Source organism: Halichoeres trimaculatus, unplaced genomic scaffold (assembly GCF_033239565.1).
Source record: "Halichoeres trimaculatus isolate MK-OKI-2021-1 unplaced genomic scaffold, fHalTri1.1 fHalTri1_scaffold_34, whole genome shotgun sequence".
Lineage (NCBI taxonomy): Eukaryota > Metazoa > Chordata > Actinopteri > Labriformes > Labridae > Halichoeres > Halichoeres trimaculatus.
This window is the reverse complement of record NW_027437212.1, coordinates 335,024-355,056: the sequence shown is the minus strand read 5'-3', so window position 1 is coordinate 355,056 and position 20,033 is coordinate 335,024. Positions and strand designations below refer to the sequence as shown.

At 39.6% G+C, this 20,033-nt stretch overlaps 1 long non-coding RNA gene across 2 annotated transcripts; it reads right to left on the bottom strand.

Annotated features, from left to right (window-relative positions):
* Positions 1-12,131: 12,131 nt before the first annotated feature.
* Positions 12,132-18,748, bottom strand: LOC141786491 (uncharacterized). Of its 2 annotated transcripts, none has more exons than XR_012597795.1 (6): positions 18,676-18,748; positions 17,465-17,501; positions 17,101-17,138; positions 15,900-16,052; positions 15,721-15,813; positions 12,132-12,342 (listed from the first exon to the last, which is right to left on the bottom strand). It is a non-coding gene; the product is annotated as an uncharacterized LOC141786491 (long non-coding RNA). The 2 variants fall into 2 exon arrangements; XR_012597796.1 differs by lacking the exon at positions 18,676-18,748 and adding an exon at positions 17,836-17,958.
* Between the last annotated feature and the right edge of the window lie 1,285 nt (positions 18,749-20,033).

Here is a 20,033-nt window from a genome sequence, read left to right as displayed (position 1 = left end):
ACAGTGTTGATGATATCTTGGAAACCATTTGTCGAAGAGTTGGTGTTGAAAAGCAGTTCCGTATCCAGATCTCAACAAACATCCTTGAGAGAGGCCTTCTGTAGTGGTAACGCCAGCAGAAAAATTCTCCCACTGCTACACTGGCAGTCACCTTCTTTGGAGACACAGGGGTGGACACAGGTGCCCTCCGACAAAAAAGTCTCACTTTTTCAGTCTTACACAGACTCTTACAGAGCAAGCAGAAAATTAGATCGAGACTTAGATGTTGATTCAACTATTTAGTCATATTGTTTTGGCTTTTCTAACAAAACTGTGTCCCTGATTTATGGTTCTTAGGAGAATCCCATGATTCTCCTAAGAACCACGCGTCTTAAAGGGGTTCAATTTTATGACCTTTAAGCTACTGAATGAGAGTTTAAAAAATAAAAATAAAGAAAAGGACATCCTATGTTAAACTTTCATCTATTAAAAAAGATATGCACTTACTTAAGGATTTCTATTCTTGAGAAGTATGTTACGCTGCAAACTTTGTTTCTGTTCTCTTCTGTCTTTTCCTGTCTAAAGTCTTATCTACTGCTGTTACAAATTAGAAGAAATATAAAAAACGTGCAAATTATTTTGTTTGAGCACCACAGTAAATGCTTTGTTTTGTTTTGTTTTTATGTTGAAATGGTGACTGGAATTGAAGGTCGATTCTTTGAGGGACCTCGACATCACAAAAGCCCACAATATTCTCTGACTGATTTTGATTGTGGTCTCTACAGGTGTGTTTATATTTTTATGCTGATCATTTTGTAAGGTATTCTAACTTAAGTGATACAACTGTGCAATCATTTTGTGAATAGGACCGTAGGAGAGATTTTAGCTGCAAGTTTGGCTCAAGGTGCCCCGACCCCAGCCTTTTTCAGCCCTGGGACCTACAGTTACCTCGGTAGTGGCCATATAAATCCAATAATTCTCAACAGTGATGCAGTAGCAGATGACCAGTTTCGAGGGTTAATTGACCAGGTATAACCTTGATGTGCTGGAAATGATGAGCTATAAGAGGATATAGAGCATATTGTGTCAAGAAATACTGTTAAAATATATATATATATATATATATATATATATATATATATATATATATATATATTTTTTTTTTTTTTTTTTTTTTTTTTTTTTTTTTTTTGCCGTGGTCATTTTATTTTCAGGTTGAGCTTTGAACTGCCTGATCTAGCGGATGAAATCCTAAACTGTGGATATACTGTTTATACTATCTATCTCCAACAGGGAGTCCATTGTTAGGTATGCAATTTTTTCTGTATGCACAAAATGTACATACAGAATGGAGGGTGCCATTCTGTATGTACAGAATGTTGTGGTGTTACGGGTCCCGGGCACGGTGACCACAATAACAAAAAGAAATCAATCTGCAGAATAAAGGTAGAGTCTCAGAGTCAGAACGACAGGAGCACTCGTATCTTTCTCCAGATTGCGTCTCTTTAATTCTGACTAACTTGTGTACAAAAGACATAGTGCATTTTCTTTGTCCTAAGGAAAAATATCCTCCTAAAAACAACCAAATCTGGTTTATGTGTAACAGTTCTATTCACAACAGCTATAAACTGCATATTTCTGTGCTTTCAAACACTTTAAAGTGACTTAAGTTTTACTAAAAATCTTTAATAACAAAGTGACAAAACACATTTAAGATTACTCATCCACACTCTTATGTAAGTGCTACAGCTTTTTCATATATAGACATTGCACTTAAACTGTACATTTCTAACTGAACATGACTTTCTCTGAATTACAAAACAAATACACAACTAGGAAATGTTAAAACACTAAGAGTCACATCAGGAACCGTTTCACATGAGTGGGAGCATTATGTGAGTACAAAACCCTACACAGATGTTAATGAGACAATACAATACAAAACCTTAACCATCTACTGACCTGCAGAATAAAGGTAGAGGCTCAGAGTCAGGACAACAGGAGCACTCGGATCTTTCTCCAGATTGCGTCTGAGGGGAGTGAGATTTTTTTCCCTAGGATGAAATCGGGAAATCCACGCCCCCAGCCCATGTGATTGGTTCCTGCAGCATCTCTTCTTCTTCTGTGTAATCCTGCTGATTTGTCATCGAGTGCGTTTCATGCGCCACCATCGGTCTCCGAGGGAAATGAGGCTTAATAACATTTAAAATGTCACACTACTTTAGAATTACCACATATTAAATTTCAATTCAAGAACTGAACACTTTCAACACAGCGTGGTGAGAGCGGCGATGTAATTGCAGTGAAAATATAAAAACCATTCGAGCATTCGAGGTAGAAGTGTGTGGAAGTGTGGAAGTGAGAGACGTGGAGGGTTTTATAGCCCACTACCCCTCCCCACGGATCAGTTTGGAAATGGCCCTTAATGTGGCGGACACTCCGCGAGAACGCGCAAACGGAGGGGTAAGCTGGTAGGGAGAGTGTGTAGGGGGCGGTTTGAAAAAGGCCCTGGGTGCATCCGAATAGTCCTTTTTTGATAAGGAACCTTCCTAACTGAAGAAATGACCCGGAAGCATTTACGCGTCGGCCATGATAAGTGCCGTTCGAATTCTCCAAAAGTTAAGGAAAGGAGGGTCGTTGCTTCCTTTAATATCTCCTTTAGCTTAGGAAACACCGGACCATCCTTTTCAAAAGGAAAGGAGAAGAAAACGCCCCATAATGCCTTGCGGCAAGTGACGTGTATAAATACGGCTCCTGCCGAAAGTTTATGGAAACTTATGATGGAGAAGGGACAGAAATTATGTGCGAGACTGTTGCTTTTCTAACATTTACCATCATGTGTCTGCCTGAATGTGTTTATTGTGTTCACGATGTATGAACCTCAAAAAGATTTATAACCCGAAACGTTTGGTTGCAATTCCGAACTGAAGCAATGGATCACTAGTGATAGAAGTAATAATGTTTATTAAAATAAATAAAAGAAGGACAAATGAGGAATATTACAATACTCCAAATATAATAAATTCAAACAATGTTCATAATGATATATGTGAATGAAACAGGGGGTGTAGTGTTTCTGACAGTCTGCTGTATTATCCAAGACAGTCCTCTTGTGTTATTAGGCAGATTGTCAACATTTATAGATGCTCTCACGAACCTCACAGCTGTGAGCAGGAAACACACACTGTATGACCAAAGACAAAACACCATCACATCTCCGCTGATCATGGATTATTGATGTTAGCCGGTGAAGACAAGAAACAATGTGAGATAAGGCACAGGACAAATGCGCTTCTTGTAGTTCATTTTTCAAACATTGTAGTTCGTCGTGACTTCGTCACAAGTAATTGTCGTCACATAAATATGACATCAAAGTGAAAGTGTAGTCGAATTCCTCTTTGGCCGCAGTTCTCCTTTCCTCTCATCTTTTCCCCTCCTTCCCTTGACCCTGTGACGTTTTTTATCGGGGTTAAGGTAAAGTGGATAGGAAAGGCCTTAGGAAGGACTATTCGGATCCACCCTCTGAGGGGAAGGCGGGGTGTTCGTCCACAGTAGGCAACCGGGGTGCGCGACTACAGTGACAAGGTTCCACTTTCTGTTTCTATCCCTTATTGATACATATGTTCACAGTGATGCATCTCAAAATTCTAAGTAAAACTCTTCTTATTGACGAAGCATATTTATAAAGAGTGAGGCAACAAACAAAGGTTGATCCATGCATCAACAAAAACAATAACCATACTAAATGTGGTTACACATATTTAGGTGTACCACAGTGGCCCAACTGAAAGACCATTTACAGGCTCAGCAAACTTTTGCAGGAGTTTGGAGTTTATTAATTTTTTAATTTTTTTTTTTAATTTATTTGATTTACAGGGACAATGCATATTAATAGACATTTACAGTAAATATGCCAGAGTTAGCCAAAAGGCTAATTTTCATCTGTAGTCCCTGGCCAGATGTTAAAATGGTCAACCTAAAAAGCACAAGATGAAATAAAACAGAGCAGAATGAGAGAATGCAGAGTTCGTTATTAAAAAAAAAAAAAAAAAAAAAAAAAAAAAGAAAAGAAAAGAAATCAATAAAATCACACCCTAAAGTTAAACAGTACTAGGATCTGAGAGAGAAGAAGAGAGAGACAGAAAGAGAGAAAGAGAAATAAAATAATAATTATAATACATAAGGGTAAATAACCACATATATGAAAAAGAGAGGCAGCTGCATAAGGTAGGTTTCCAAATCATGCAAAGCATATAAAGAATCAACAGAGAACACAAAATACAAGGCCATGCAAGTAAGACATAAGGTATACCAAGGTACTGTTAACACAGGACAGATCTATATAAAAGCATATGATTATTAAAATAAAGCATGCATGACTGGGTTGAGCAGCAGAGGAAAGAGAAACAAAACCAAAAATGCAACATAGCACAGAAAAAAACATATACAGTTGGCTCTTGCATGCACAAGACAATTTTGCAGAAGGCAGACATGATGTAGCAGGGACAGGGGTAATGGTTTTAGTGCTGGCAGTTTTGACTTTTTATAAGCCACTGTTTTAAGTAAGACCTGAATGACTGATATGTGTTGAGCTCTCTGACAGTAGATGGTATGTTATTCCATTCTCGAGAGGCTTGGACAGAGAAAACTGACTGACTAAAAGTGCTTTTTCGAAGAGGGATAATGCAGTCTCCTCTTGTGACTCCTCTTGTGTGATGGGAATTTGTTCTAAGACTGACAAAATCAGAAAGCGGTGGGGGAGCCATATCGCGTGTGATTTTATAGACGAGACATGCATTTATGTGTTTTACCAAGTTTTCCCAGCTTAGAAGCTTATGCTTTTTCAGAATCTCACAATGATGAAATTGTTTTTGTTGTTTGTCAAAGACTTTAAGTGTTTGCTTATACAAAGACTGAAGTGGTTTCAAGGTTGTTTGACCAGCCTGGGACCAGCTAGTTAGACAGTAGGTCATGTGACAAAATATCATTGAATGCATGTACATCTTGGCTGCTTCGGTGGACATGGAGTTCCTGATAACTCTGAAATTTGCAAGGTTAAACTTCACCTGTTTACAGACTTTTTTTACATGTTCCCTGAATTTTAGATTAGAATCAAGAATAACACCCAGGTATTTAAATTCTTTTACAATCTGTAGCTTTTCACCTGATACAATAATATCAGGGTCTTCAGAGTCACCTGTTTTAGAGAAGAACATTCCAACTGTTTTAGATAAATTTAGTTGGAGACAGCACTGATTGAGCCATGCTGTGATTTTAGCCATTGCATTGGTCAGTTTTAGAGCTACTTCTGCTTTGGTCAAGCCATGTACATACAAAACAGTGTCATCAGCATACATTTGGATATAAACCTCAGGACACACAGATGGCAAGTCATTGACATACAAACAGAATAGGAGTGGGCCCAATATGGATCCCTGCGGAACACCAGTTGACAAGTAAAGGGCTTCAGATTGATGGTTATATATTCGCACAGTTTGATATCGATTATGAAGATATGACTCTACCCATTTAAGGGCATCAGAAGAAAAATTAAATGTGGATAACTTAGATAAAAGAACCCCATGATTGACAGTGTCAAAGGCTTTCCTGAGGTCCAGAAAAACAGCACCTACAAAGCCCCGACCATCTAGTAGTGACTTGATTTTTTCGATAAGGAAGCAATTTGCAGTCTCGGTTGAGTGGTTAGATCTGAAGCCAAACTGCATTGGATGCAGATGAAAAGAACTGTTGTTCAAGTAGTGTATAATTTGCTCAGCTGCCCATTTCTCTGCAACTTTGGAAATTACTGGTAAAATACTGATAGGTCTATAATTACAGGGGGAATGGGGATCACCGGATTTGTAAATTGGTGTGACAACTGCTGATTTCCATACTGTTGGAAATTCTCTTTCAGATATTGAGAGGTTAACAATACTTGTGACATGTTTGACAAGTGTTGGACAAAGATTTTTTAACATGGTGGTGTCCATTCCAAAAACATCTTTTGCTCTTGATGGTTTTAGAGATGTAATGATTTCTGAGATTTTTAAATTATCAGCATTTTTAAAACTGAAAGGTGGCTCCATTGTGTTTACTGTATGCCCACCTTCAGGGTTTGTAGAGAATCCATCTGCAATAGATGTCACTGAATCAACAAAGTACTGATTAAGAGCTCCAGCTACCTGGGCTGGGTCCTTTACCAAGTTTCCATTAAGATTAAGTTCGATTGATTTGCCTGTATTGTGATGTTGTCCGAGGAGCTTTTTTAGCTGGTTCCATATTATCTTAGGATTACCCTTTGCCTCACTAATAACAGAAATGAAAAAATCCGCCCTGGCTTTCCTCATTCCCCTAGTTACTTTATTTCTTAACTTGGAAAATTGGTATTTATCATGAAACAGTTTGGTTCTGATAGCTTTTTTCAAAGCAAGATCCCGTTCTTTCATTAATTTCAAAATGTCAGAGTTTATCCAAGGAAGGCTGTTTTTTTTACCTCTACACTTAATCTTTCGGGAAAATTCTTTGATGATCAGCTGCATTTTGTTCATAAATACAAAACTGCCCTCTTTTAAGTCCTTTTCAGAAAGTAGCTCAGTCCAGTTAAAATCCTGAACTGCTCTTTTAAAATGGTCCTCTTTGCACCTGGGGATCCTGACAGATTCATGTTCTGGGACATGAGAGGGGCTGAATCTCCAATTTGTTAATTTTCTGGCCACCAGTACAAGATTATGATCAGAGAGTCCAGTAATCATATTGAGAGATTTTGTGATTCTCTCAGGCCTGTTACTGAATACCAGGTCAATCTGAGTTCTGGTCGATTGAGTTATTCTTGTTGGACCCATAATCAGCTGTGAGAGGTCATAACCATCAGTTATTTTTTTGAGGTTTTTTTCTTTTTAACTTGTCTTCCCAGTTAACATTTAGATCTCCCATTACTATCACCTCTTTTTTAAAATTGCATTCTTTAAGCATGTTTTGGAGTTTTTCATAAAAATCATTGTTAGCGGAGGGTGGACGGGAAATAACAATGAGAATAAAAGACATTTGTGGTGATAGAGTGATATTCAAACCAATACATTCAAGTTCACGGTTTACCCAAGTCAATTCGTGACATTGTATACAGTCTTTCACGTAAACCATAACTCCGCCCCCCTTTGATGTCACTCTGTCTCTTCTGAAGATTTGATAGCCTGGCACTTCGATTGATGAAGATGGTGAATATTTTTGCAGCCAAGTCTCTGACAAACAGAGGAAATCTAAATTCGAATCAAGAAGTAGATGATGAATTTCCTCACTTTTAGATACCAGACTTCTTATGTTTAAATGTCCACCGAATACTCCCTTAGGTTTTACTCTTGAGTCCCATATCATTCTGGAGTGATTGACAGTTTGAAAAACTCTCCACTTCCTGTTTTTCGCGATCGCTTTATTGATTATTTTTTCCCGGGTTGGATTAGTTACACCCGCGTGTAGATTAACGTGACCTTCATTCCGGATAACAGTTTTTAATGATGATCGTGCGTGTGGAATGTCACCTTTGATGTTTGCTGCGGCCGTGTGTCTCTGTTGGTGTGGTGTCCTCGCGGCGCTCCTTGGCAGGGGACCGCCATCCAGACAATCCGGACATCCCCGCGATGGTGACCCGTCCTCCCGCACCGAGGGAAGCACACCCGGTCCAGGCCATGGAAGCATGCCAATCCCACCCAACGTGCTGACCGGCACATCTCCCACGAACCCCGTGTCTATGGTGCCGCTCGGAGAGGCGACACGATCAGCCAGGTCAGAGTGCGGTTCCTCGGTGTAATTTGGCATGTCGGCATACATCGTGTGTACCTGAGAGAAGGTAGTATTGCTCCACCGGGCTGTGTACACAGTGCGGGATTCATCCTGTGCTGGGTTGTTTTCCGGGCCAGGACACTGATGAATATCTCCGGATAGCAAGAGGCAGATGATGATAATCAAAGTGTGGCTTCGTTGCAGTTTGTACATGGCTTTGGTGCGTTTTGACGCCCGGTTGTAGAGAGACGGATAGATGAATGAGACAACAAAGACGTGTCTCCCGAAGCCGAAATGTTTGTTTATTTGGTTTGTGAGGAGGGTTTGCTCCTCAGCTGCACAGTTTGGGTTCAGAGCATCTCCAAACAAAATTGATCTCTTAAAAACCTGTCTGGTGTCATGATGCTTTAGCATACCTGTTAAAAATACGTATAAAAGAAGAGGTGCAAGTACACCTGTCCTGCCTGCCGCCATCTTGAAATCCTACCTCAAGCTGATTCTGGTGTGACATCATAACTTTACAATAATTAACTTTTCCCAGAATATTCTAACCTCACTGAAAAAAAACCATTGGTTGAACGTAAAAAAAATTGAGGTAATCATTCACATCCAATATTCTTTGGTTGACTCAATGTAAAATAACGTGTTCAGTTTAATCCAATTTCTTTTAATCCAAGCAAACTGTTTTCTGACAGTGAGGCAAACTAATTATGTTGAGTTGACCTAAATTAAAAACGAATGTCTTCATTGATTCAATGTAAATATTCTGTTCAGGGTAACCTAAAATGGTTACATTTGAATGTAAATAAACATTAAAGCAAATCAATTATATTAAATTGCCCTAAATTAATAAATATAAACTTTTTTACAGTATAGCATATGCAGAAATGAAATTTTAAAAATGCTTAAAACATATTTTGAAAAAATAAAGAATACTGTCAAAATTATTTTACAACAAATGTAATTATTGTTCCATTGTTTTGAAACATTTTGGAGCGGTGAAACATGCAAACATGAAAACATGTTCACTCTGGTGAACTGAGCAATTACAGTACAAATGTTACTACTGCAATACAAATTCCATCACTTTTCTAAAGGATTTGTGGACTCAAGAGTATTTTAAAACAAGTAGCCAACTCTGCCCTGGGATGGTTGGTAAACAACTATGACAAAATCTTCAACAAATACTGAATACTATAGTGAACAGGCATTGGTTTTAATGCTTTTTCTTTTCCTCAGACACTAAAACAAACCTCAAACACTTACAATTGTAACGAACATGCAGTAAAGAAGAGATGCATGCAGAGATAAAGAAGCCTTTCCGAGGATGTCGTGCTGGTGCAAAGTTAAAGGCCAGGAGATGGAGATACAAGCCCTTTCTTCCTTCAGTCATCATTGGGAATGTCAACTCTCTGCCCAACAAAAAGGATGAACTAGAGATACTGATGAAGACACAAAATGTATACCGTGAGTGCAGCCTCATGTGCTTTACTGAGGTTGAGTCAAAACATCTCTGATTCTTGTGTGGATATCCCTGGCTTCACGCTGATACGTCTGGACAGAGACACCAAAGCTAGTGGCAAGTCAAAAGGTGGAGGACTGGTTTTATACATCAATCAGAGATGGTGTAATCCTGATCATACTACAGTCAAGGTGAAGATGTGTTGTCCGGACATTGAACTGTTGGCAGTTGGGATGAGGCCATATTACCTTCCCAGAGAATTCAGTCATATAATAACAATCCTCGTGTACATTCCATCCAAAGCAACTGCTGAAGTTCCATGTGATGTTATCCAAGAAACTGTTGCCAGGCTACAGACTCAACATCCTGAGGCTCTCATAATAATATCTGGAGACTTTAACCATGTTAGCCTCTCCTCTTATCTCACTGGATTTAAACAGTTTGTTAATTGCCCAACCAGAGTGAACAGAACACTTGATCTTCTATATGCCAACGTCAAAGATGCATACAGTGCCACTGCATTACCACCACTGGGCAGGTCGGATCACAATCTGGTTTTACTTCAGTCTTGTTACAGACCCTGCTTATTGAGGCAGCATGCAACTACTGTAACAGTTAGAAAATGGACACCTGAGGCCAGTGAGGCTCTGAGAGACTGCTTTGAGTGCACAGACTGGAATGTATTGTTAGAAACAGATGAAAATAGTATAGATATTGATAAACAGGTTGACTGTTTTACTGAATACATCAACTTCTGTAAAGACAATATCATACCATCAAAGACTGTACTCCGTTTCCCCAATAACAAACCCTGGATCACAAGTGACATCAAGGATATCCTCAATCAGAAAAAGGAAGCCTTTAGAGATGGCGACAAAGAACGGCTCAAACTGGTGCAAAAAGTGCTGAAGAGGAGATTAAGGGAGGCTAAGGTGAAATATAAAAAGAACATTGAGAGAAAACTACAAAATAATAACATGCGGGAGGTGTGGAGAGGGATCAACAACATCTCTGGCTATAACACAAAGACAAGGCAGCCAATTGTGGGTGATGTTGAACGTGCTAATGAATTCAACCAGTTCTTCAACAAGTTTGACACAGCGACCACTTCCTCTTCTACTGCTGCTCCTTCTACACATCTGTGTCTCTCCACCACTCCTGCTACATCCCCTCTTACACCTGTGCCTCTTCCACCGTCACCGTCTGTCACAGCTTTAGGAGTGAGGTTAGAGTTAGGAAGACTGTGCTCAGGGAAGGCTGCTGGTCCAGATGGTGTGTGTCCAAGACTGCTTAAGGACTGTGCTGCCCAATTGTGTGAACCCCTTCAGAGGAACTTCAACCTGAGTCTACAGTTGGGTCAGGTCCCGGCTCTGTGGAAAACATCTTGTATTGTGCCGGTACCAAAACTCAAATGCCCAGCTGAACTTAACGACTACAGACCAGTTGCCCTCACCTCACATGTTATGAAAACCTTTGAGAGGCTGCTTTTACGTCTGTTGAGACTTGAGGTCAAAGACACACTAGAACCTCTGCAGTTTGCATATAGAAATCATATTGGAGTGGATGATGCAGTTATATACATGCTCCACCGTGCCCTGTGCTATCTAGAAGAACCTGGCACCTATGTAAGAATTATGTTCTTTGATTTTTCAAGTGCATTTAACACCATCAAGCCCATGTTATTGAGAGATAAGCTCAAAGACATAGGAGTGAGCCCATCCTTTGTCTCCTGGATCACAGACTATCTCACAGAGAGGCCACAGTTTGTCAGGTTGGGAAACTGCGTCTCTGGGACGGTCATGAGCAGCACGGGGGCTCCACAAGGAACTGTTCTGGCTCCATTCCTATTCACACTTTATACTGCAGACTTCAAATACAACTCTGAGTCCTGCCACATCCAAAAATACTCAGATGACACTGCTATTGTGGCGTGTATCCAAAATGGACAGGAATCTGAATACAGGGATCTGATAAAAGCTTTCTGTGACTGGAGTCATAGAAATTGTCTCCTACTGAACACCTCAAAAACAAAGGAAATGATTGTGGATTTCCGAAAGTCTGGGCTCTGCCATCAGCCAGTTAACATCCATGGGGTGGACGTGGAGGTGGTGTCAACCTACAAATATCTTGGTGTACATCTGGACAACAAGTTGGACTGGTCCCTTAATACAGATGCACTCTTTAAGAAGGGGCAGAGCCGTCTCTTTTTCTTAAGGAAGCTCAGATCAATTGACGTCTGTGGAAAGCTGCTGCAGATGTTTTATCAGTCCGTGGTAGCCAGTGCTTTGTTTTATGGTGCAGTATGCTGGGGAAATAGTTTAAAGCAGAAGGACAAGAGGCGACTGGAAAAACTGGTGAAGAGAGCTAGCTCCGTGGTTGGATCCAGTTTGGACTCACTGGAGGCTGTGGTGGAAAGGTATACACAGAAGAAAGTGGAGGCCATCATCCGTCACTCTGATCACCCACTTCACAACATCATAGTCCAGAGGATCAGCAGCAGTTCTGGACGTCTTACCTCTGTGCGCTGCAGGACCGAGAGGTACCGAAGATCATTCCTCCCTGCAGCCATCAGAGTGTACAATTCTTTGCTTGGAAGAGTGCCAAAACAACTTGAATTTCCCTCCGGGGATTAATAAAGTATGTCTTGTCTTGTCTTGTCTTGTCTTGTCTTGTAATGTGACTGGAACCTCCAGCATCAACCCCTCGTACTTTGAACTGCTTGAATTTTCAACTGGAAATAGATCTACACAAAATTAAACCACCAGTAGAAACAAAACAATGTAGTGAGTCAGTGCAACTAAACTTAGCCTAGTCTGAGCTGTACAGCTGGCTGCACAGTTTTTGTCAACTCTCGGGCTCATCTTTTTGCAAACAAGATCCATCAAGACTTTTTGCAAAAACTCAAAGGTGGATTCCAATTTCTTTGGATACTTCAGATTAAGTGTGTACATGAGCCTGAAGATCATGGTAAAAGCTGCTGCAACTGAGGGCAAATTATTGACAACCTCTGTTCCTTCAATGATTATCTTGATGTCTTTGGCTGGGTGGAGTGGACTCTCCCATCCTGTGATCAAGATGGCCATGGTAGTCTGCTTCAGCTTTTCAGCCTAATTTTCTGGAATATCCTGCCAAAAAAAAAAAAAAACATTCAAAGATTCTAATGTGTTCCCATTTTATATATGGCTACAGTGGTCACTTTTATACCAAGATTTAACTTAAAATGAATGTGGTATCCACTGTAGTGGTATGCACTGTATTTACAGTGATCAGTCAAATGACCCAAGCACAATTTTCTCTTGTGCACCATAGAGCACATTGTGGTACGAGATGCAAGATTCACCTTCAGAAAAGTTGCAGCACTAACTAGAAAAGCACTCAGAGAGCACATACCTCTGCCAGCACCACAGTCCTCGACCATATTATGATTTTTACTATAAATATTACTCCTACCTTTATTTGATGTACATATTTAGATTCCTTGACCATAAAAACACTCCATTAGCAAACGGATTCATAATGATATCTATTTTATATCAGTAGTTATTCACAAAAATCACATTTTCGTCATAGTGGCCAGACGCTGATCCGGATCAACACCAAAATCGAATCAGTTCTTCCTTTTTTCCATGCTGAACATTTCCTGAAAACTTCATCAAGATCCATCCATAACTTCTTGAGTTATTTTGTTCACAGACTCACAGACAGACGGACAGACTCTCCCAAAAACATAACCTCCTTGGCGGAGGTAAAAATGTGTGCAACTTTTTGCCTTTCATCTCCAGGTATTTTAATTCATCAGTCATCATCCTGCTTTTTCTTCAGTCAAGTTCCCCCTTTTGTTCTTGTTTCATGTCTTGTTAAAGTGTTAAGTTTTATTTTGAAAGTTCACAAGTCTTTTCTTATTTCTGTAGATTTTGTTTCCTGCCTGGCACTGCCACACCTGATCCCTGATTGTGCTTCCCCAGCCGTCTCCTCACTCCCAATCACCTCATTGCCTTAACCCTTATGTCTTCCCTTGTCTTGTTGCCAGATTTTGTTCCTAGCAGGGTTCATACAGATTTTTCATGGTCAAATTCAAGTACTTTTCAAGGAGCTTCAAGGTCAATTTTCAAACTTTTCAAGTACTGTGAGCGGTTGTTAATTTCATAATGTTAAGAAATTGATGCGCACACAAAACAGCAATTTCATTGTGTTGAACAGCACATTTGTTCACAACTTCACAGAGAAGACTCGTATTTACAAAAAAAAACATTTTTTTCCTGATTCTTGTCTTTTTACTACTTCTCAAAGAACTGATTCTCATCACTTGCTGACGAAACTGGTATCATTATCTTTTAAACTAAGAGTATTAGGAGTATTATGAGGATTTATATTATATTTATTATATTACAACAATTTTTTTAATGCAGCTCCCTCCTTTGTGAAAACAACATCCCTCCACAGTAGATGGTCCACAAACAGGGCAGACTGGGAGAACAAATTAAACGCACCCTTCCCAACACCGTGTATGTTAATGAAGCAGCTGACAGCTCTCAGTGGATCAGTCTGAAGACAAACAGTGAAGTCATATCTCCTGTCCAGACCTTCAGAATTAATCTGAACACCTTGTAACAAACAACCACCCGTTAAAAACACCAGCGTTCAACACATGGAGCTTATCATTTAGCGCGAGCACATTAGCAGTAGCTCGCGCAAGCGTCAGCTGATGAGGAGGATGATTGACAGCGTTTTCTCATAATCTGACACAGACGTCATGTTGCAGCAGGACAAAAACACTGAAACAGGTGGTTTGACGCTGTCTCTCTGCAGTTCTGATCAAACATAACTAATGCTAAGTAAAATCTGTTACGCTAAGACTGCTGCATGCCAAAGTTGTGATCTCCTAATGAAGGAGAGCGTGAGGAGACGCGCTGATCCAGATGCATCTTGGGCAGATATCTACTTCATATAACCCTACAAAAACTCGCTGTCAGTTATACACAGATAGGGTATGACTATATATCCCACACTGACTTGCAGGAACGGAATATTCTGTGTGGAGCACCTGCAGTCCAAAACTGAAATCCGGCCAAGAAAGGGAATATTTTCTTTTGATTAAAAGATCGATCGATGTCAAATTTTGAAGATGAGGATCGTTTTTATTTTTGAGAATCGATTTTTTTTTAACCCAGCCCTACTTTTTTTGTATCCAGTTCTATGGTTTTTCTTATTCTCAAACAATGAGTAAGATAGCCACATCTCAGACGCTTATAATAAACCAAGCCGGTAGCGCGGCTTTAGCACAAACAAGCCATCTAACCGGCAGGTTATCACATGACCGTTGTTCATCTGTGCCGGGTCTCAATGAGAAACGCCGTTTCGTTCCTTCGTATGTACAGGGCGAGCCTCCCACTCCGCCGCGGCCGTATGCTCAGACCAGGCACGACCCGGTATTTGTAGACAAAACCTGTCACCGCCTGACCGCAGTTATTTTATAACCTGCCCCGACAAACACCCCCGGGCAACACTACCTTTATGTTAAATGGGACACTGCCTTCATCACTCATGCCTAGCATGAAGCATAAAAAGGTGGTTAGCTTCAACAGGTAGCAGGCTAATTGGCTATTTAACATGTAGGGCTTCCAGGGTACCTCTCGTGGCTGGCGAGTGCCGACTTGCCCATAGCTTCCACTGCAATCTCCTTTTTACATACACTGCAGTATGCTGCACGGGGATTTGCGCTACATTTAATCCAAAATTTGTATTTTTCTTTCTCCAGCCAACGGTCATGCCTCCCGGCTTGCTGTTTAAGGAACAATCCTCATGGGGGAGACGTCACAACGCACATATAAACAGACCAGTTATGTTACACCCGCGAGCCCATCAGATGGAACATTTTTTTTCCCCCACAATTTATTTTATTTCTCTCTATTTGATCGATCTGTTGAGTTAGGAAGCTGAGTAGTGAGTTATATACGATTATAAATTCAAGCATTCTCAAGCACTTGAATAGAAAATCAAGTACTTTCAAACCTTGAAAACACAACATGAAAAAATAAGCATTTTCAAGGATTTCAAGGACCTGTACAAACCCTGTCCTAGATTTTGTTCCTTTGTTTCACTGTGCAGTGCTCCCTCTATAAACATAGTTTGCTAACAATGTGTTTTGTTGAGATCTTTCCTTATGCCTGGTGTTTTTTGATACATCTGCTTATGAGTTCTTTTTGTTCTTAGAGTTCAAGCCATGACAATAAAATATGATTTATTCAAATCACAAATATCACCTCTACAGTCATAGCCCATTCATGCTATGGTCCAAATCTTTCATTTTTGCATAATGAGCAAGTCTCATAAACTGAGTATGACTGTAACACTGAGGCTTGAGAGATCAAAGACCTTGTATATATTCATGTGTATATATGCACAAGAGCCATTTTTAATGAAACCTAAACATACTGTATAAAAAAAACTTTTTGCACTCCAGGTTAAAACCTCTTCCCTATATGTGAGTGAGATGCCCTTACCTGATATTCTTTGATCAAATGCTCAACAGGTTCCCCCAGGTACATCATCAGAGATGTGAAGATAGGCTCTCTTCTTGTGTTGATGTCCAAAGTCTGATTCAAAAAATGGTATTCAGTACAATCACAAACAAAAAATAAATATTTAGCATTCCTCAGACAAGAAACCCCTTCATAGATACCTCATCCAAAAGCTGTAAGACACCAGACATCTTCTGTCTTACAGCTCCCCCCTTCCGCCTGATAACCTCCAATAGTTTGGAGTGCTGGTCCAACTGTGCCAGTAACTTAGTCCCCAAGGGAACTGTTTTTATTCTCATAAACTCAGCATTGATCTATAAAACAAAAACAGAAGTGCATCCAAGATGAAGCTTGAAAACATATTTTTTTCACAGCTACAATCACAGCTGACCACCTGAAAATAAGGACATCACCAATGAAATTGATGCAAAGCAACAAATTTGTACATAAAGTAGACACCAGCATGTATATTATGGTCCTGGCTGTATTTTTAAGATGGTGTGACATTCAAACCTGAAAAGAAAAAAGTAATAAGTTGAATTATTTCACATAAAAATCACTAGTTGCTTTTTTTGAAAAGAAAAAAAAAAAGTCCCCAAGTTGCCAACACAGCTGCTCACTATATCACAGCGGAGTGGGAGATGAAGGGCCCTGTGCAGGCACAAATGTCTGTGTGAAAATAATGTGGACATTGACCAGTTTTTAATTAACTTTCCATGTTCAAGGGAATAAGATTGACCCTATCCTGAAATTGAATTTGTTTTAAAATTACCTTAATAGCCATATTGGACATTTTTAATTGAATGTTGTCTTTTTTGATGAGCTTTCTTTCTGTGATGATTGTTGAGAAGGATGATATTTACTTAGGTGCGTTAGTAGAGCTTTCCAATAAACACAGGGGTAAGGATGGCCCCGCCAATAATGCAGATGGTAAAGTTTATAGTGTTTCAGAAGTTCAGATCTTCTTGACAATGAGTCGTCACAGTCTTTACATTTCCACATGCATGGATAACTGATGCAACATGAAATACAAGAGAAAAAAACAAGAGATATTTTTAATTTGTTGGGGTAACAACGCCATAAGTTTTATATTTACATTTTTTTATCTACCACGAAAACTAATTGAGATTAAAAATCTCTATTTCAAGAGGGTCCTGGAAAAGACAGCGGCACATTCAAAAGTTTTAAGCAAACACACAGTCATCACACATAAAACAAGACTTCAATACCTTAAGTTTATAGAATAGACCTGGAAACTGCCAAATCAATTTGTCAGATTTCATTTGAGCCAGTGCTATTATTGGGTCAAATTAAGTGTCCAATTAATTAAAAATGTTCTCATGATATTGTGAAGGAACTTACCACAAGTTATGAGGACAGGCCTCAGAGCAGCTAATTTCCTTGAAAAAGGAAACAATATTCTCTTGTTATTAATAAGCCAACACACTTAGTAGGTGCTAGATACAAATTGGGAACCATTAACATGTAATGTAAACTGGTTATACATATGTTTAGGCTTTATGTTGAGAATGGATATAATGTAAATACATAAAATGCAAAAATATAGTATATTTCAAGCGCACATCCTGCAGTCATTGTGTAAAATACAAACCTAGTGAGAATTAGCAAGACCCTGTAAAACTATCCATAGTAAGTTTTGGACAAACGATTATTTGGGCAGTGAATGATAAATTACATTTTTATAAGGTATTAACAACTAACTTACCACAATGGACAAGTCTGGAAGCTTTTCAGATGTTGCACTGCAAGATAAATTAAAAAAAAAAAAAAAAACGTAAGTTAACTTTAGCTGAAGCCATACAGACACCTTTGGAAAAGAGCTATTTCACACTTACATAAAATATCATTGATTATTTAGTTGTTGTTTTTTTCTTTTTTTTTTTAGAAGACAGCTAGTACCCCGAAAATATGGGCAAGTTAATAAAGATAGAAAGCTCTGATAGTTTTGGCATTGTCATCGAAAAGGGACAATGCCTCCATCCTGACACTTACAAGCACGCACATAATCTCTCTCCATAAACATACACACACATAACCCAGAAGCGGGTTAGTCTCTGTAGTTTTATTTGCACGCACCTACTGGCACTCCACGTGTTGTTCAACTCGTCCAAACTTGTACTTCACGGTTGACGAGCTCACGCTGTAGAGCAGGAATGTCCAACTTGTGCCATGGAGGGCCAAGAGGCTGCAGGTTTTCTTTCCAACCAAGAACTCCACCAGCTGATTCCATTGAGTACCTCACCTTCAAGCAGAGAGCAGGGGCTAATCAGTGGAATCAGCTGGTGGAGTTCTTGGTTGGAAAGAAAACCTGCAGCCTCTTGGCCCTCCATGGCACGAGTTGGACATCCCTGCTGTAGAGCATACACCGGTGTTTCGGATCAAAGAGTGCCCGTAATAAATAGTGACTTCCGGCCAAATGCGCTGCAGTCACAACAGCGTTGAAAATTATCTGGTGGCTGCCTCCTCCTTTAATGTTACATTTAAAAAGAAATGGGAATACATTTTCTCATTTTTCTCATTAATAAAGATAACTAAATATAGAGGCGAGGTCCATACCAAGCAGTGTGCCGGCGAAAAACCCGCGTTCGGCTACAGGTTACTCGTTAACACGGTCACTCTATAAACCGCTACACCCCTCATGGCTCCCGTTCACAGTACTAACACGTTACGCCGTCAAACATTTGAAACGACTCAAAAATGCATACTAAGTTAACCAGTAATTTAAACAGGGATTGAACGTGCACTGTCGAAAAATTATAGCTTATTTGTCGTGGGCTATAAGCTAGCAAGCTGAGTTCAACAAGACAGCCTGGTGATACCATGGCAGACGACCCAAAGGGCGGTTTAATAGATGAACGGGGCGATAAAACCATGGTTGATGTCACAGTCTAAAAACGCATTTTTGTCTTTTATTACCTGAAACAAAGTTTCCCTCCACTCAGGAGTTGCAGAGGCTGAAGATGGACTCGGCCGTTCCCGTCAGATCCTCAGGTTTCGTTTTCCGGAACACGCATGCGCGAAACGATCAACACCTGATCCGTTCAGGTTGATTGAATGAGTCATTTCATTTTGATGTCAAATTGCAAACTCATATTGAAACGAAATAAAAAATATTGATTCAGTCAGAAGTACAAACCTGAAAATATAGTTTAAATCTGAAAACGATTTTTTGAGTCCATATAATGTGAATTTATACATTAAATGAACAACAGCAAAGTTTTACTTTTTTCAGTGCTTTGAGACACTGAATTTGGGGGTTTCATTATCTGTGAGCCATAATAATCAACTTAAAAAAAAAAAATAGATGCTTCAAGAATTTCACTCTGTGTGCCGTAGATAGATTTACAATATAGAAATGAGTGACCAAAAAATCAAACTTTTTCATGATATTCTCTTTTTTCGAGATATACCTGGAGCAATGCTACTCAGAACTACAACACAGAGTACAAGGTGCTCCTGGAAATTGTACTTACTTAGTACCAGTGCCAAGTTCAGTGTATCTGTGGGATTCTGGAGGAGTCCCACTGTCCACAGTTGTTGTTCTGTTCTTAGGGAGTGATTATCCCAATCCACCCTGGAGACATCAAGGTCCCTTTGCAGAAGCGGAAAGGAAACATGCTGGACACAGAAGAGGTGGATGCTATTGGAGGGATCTAGAAGACCTTCATCTTCAAGGCTGTGAAGAGTCTCATAGTGCACATTTGTTACAGCCATCCTTGCATCTCGCCATAGACGTTTTATTCTATTAGAGAAAAAGTACAATTAACTTCGAATTCTCAAAGTGCATTTGTTCTTTTTTTTTTTTATCATAGATGATTTTTTTTTTTTTTTACTGAAAATTATATATAAATGCATAAATACCATTCATTGTGCACCCTCTTTCCTGACAGGAAACTGCCCTTGCCACACCCCCTGATAGTGAACATGCATCGTGCTATGTCAGCATTTTCAACTCCTTGGTCTCACTGATCACACTTTGTGCAGCACGAACAGCTCAGTAAAAGCATGGTTGATAATCTCCGGCATCTCAACCTGGCTGGAAAATGTTCTAAAAAGTTGCATCCCCTGGTTGACAGCAGTCGACATCGAGGGGCAATTTTTGTGTGACTTGAGAAAGTTTGATTAGAAGCCTCTGAAGAAATTCCCGTTTTTAGTTCCTCCTAGAAAAAAAATAGCTCCATGCATCTTTTTCTTTCATCAAATTAACTTTTGAACTTAAAAGGAGCAAAAAGAGGACAACTTTATGTTGAAACGAAACATGCGCACTGCAGTTT